Source organism: Mus caroli, chromosome 10 (genome assembly GCF_900094665.2).
Source record: "Mus caroli chromosome 10, CAROLI_EIJ_v1.1, whole genome shotgun sequence".
Taxonomy (NCBI): domain Eukaryota; kingdom Metazoa; phylum Chordata; class Mammalia; order Rodentia; family Muridae; genus Mus; species Mus caroli.
In genome coordinates, this window is record NC_034579.1 from 114,775,501 (window position 1) to 114,777,305 (window position 1,805).

At 49.2% G+C, this 1,805-nt stretch overlaps 1 pseudogene; it reads left to right on the forward strand.

Annotated features, from left to right (window-relative positions):
- Window positions 1-433: 433 nt before the first annotated feature.
- Window positions 434-1,342, forward strand: LOC110303321 (annotated as a pseudogene).
- Window positions 1,343-1,805: the final 463 nt, after the last annotated feature.

The following is a 1,805-nucleotide window of genomic DNA, read 5'->3' on the forward strand; positions in this document are numbered from 1 at the left end:
GACACAGAGTTTCATGTATTCTAGGTTGGCCTCACATCTGATGTGTAGCAGAGGATTACTTTGACATCTGACCTCTGCTTTCACCTCTCAGTGCTGGGATTGCAGGTGTGTGCTGCTTTGCCCAGTTTTTGGTGCTACGGATCAACCCAGGACTTCATGAGTGCTACAAGAACACATCAACAGTAAGGCCTCATCCCCAAATCACAATCCCCGGGCCTTTCTTCTCAATGCCAGTTTCTCCTTTAAAAAAAGTATTGAGGGGTCTCTGCTCCTCCATGTTCCAGAGACAGCTGCAACTTCTTGTGCAGTGCCAGCCTCATCCTGTAGACAAAATAGTGAGGGTTGGTGTGAACGGATTTGGCTGTATTGGGAGTCTGGTCACCAGGGCTGCCATCTGCTCTCCACATGGCAAAGTGGAGGTTGTTGCATTCAAGGACCCTTTCATTGACCTCAACTACATGGTCTACATGTTCCACTATGACTCCACCCACAGTAAATTCAACGGCACAGTCAAGGCCGAGAATGGGAAGCTTGTCATCAATGGGAAGCCCATCACCATCTTCCAGGAGCGAGACCCTGCTAACATCAAATGGGGTGATGCCAGTGCTGAGTATGTCATGGAGTCTACTGGTGTCTTCACCACCATGGAGAAGGCCAGGTTCCACTTGAAGGGTGGAGCCAAAAGGGTCATCATCTCCAAACCCCTTCTGCTGATGGCCCCATGTTTGTGATGGGTGTGAACCACGAGAAATACTACAACTCACTCAAGATTGTCAGCAATGCATCCTGCACCACCAACTGCTTAGCCCCCCTGGCCAAGGTCATCCATGACAACTTTGGCATCATGGAAGGGCTCATGACCACAGTCCATGCCATCACTGCCACCCAGAAGACTGTGGATGGCTCCTCTGGAAAGCTGTGGCATGATGGCCGTGGGGCTGCCCAGAACATCATCCCTGCATCCACTGGTGCTGCCAAGGCTGTGGGCAAGGTCATCCCAGAGCTGAACGGGAAGCTCACTGGCATGGCCTTCCATGTTCCTACCCCCAATGTGTCCATAGTGGATCTGACGTGCCACCTGGAGAAACCTGCCAAGTATGAGGACATCAAGAAGGTGGTGAATCAGGCATCTGAGGGCCTACTGAAGGGCATCCTGGGCTACACTGAGGACCAGGTTGTCACCTGCAACTTCAACAGCAACTCCCACTCTTCTACCTTTGATGCTGGGGCTGGCATTGCTCTCAATGACAACTTTGTCAAGCTCATTTCCTGGTATGACAATGAATACGGTTACAGCAACAGGGTGGTGGACCTCATGGCCTACATGGCCTCCAAGGAGTAAGAAACCCTGGACCACCTACCCCAGCAAGGACACTGAGAGCAAGAGAGAGGCCCTTGGTTGCTGAGGAGTCCCTATCCCAACTCAGCCCCCAACACTGAGCATCTCCCTCACAATTTCCACCCCAGACCCCCATAACAGGAGGGGCCTAGGGAGCCCTCCCTACTCTCTTGAATACCATCAATAAAGTTCGCTGCCCCCACAAAAAAATTATTGAGCTTCAAGAAAAAAAAAAGAATTTCCCTTTATGATGAAGATACTCAAAATCTCATAAGCTAAAACTTGCTAACAGACCTTACCCAAAACAACCCCAATGATCTAACATTATCTTTTCCAAAGTTCATGAGTCAATGGCCAAGACAATAGTTGCAAATGATTCAAGATTTATGTCATTTGGTAGCCATGGTTCTCTTAACAAAGTTATATATGAAGTCATCAAGAAGATAGAATAATGACTCCACCCAGA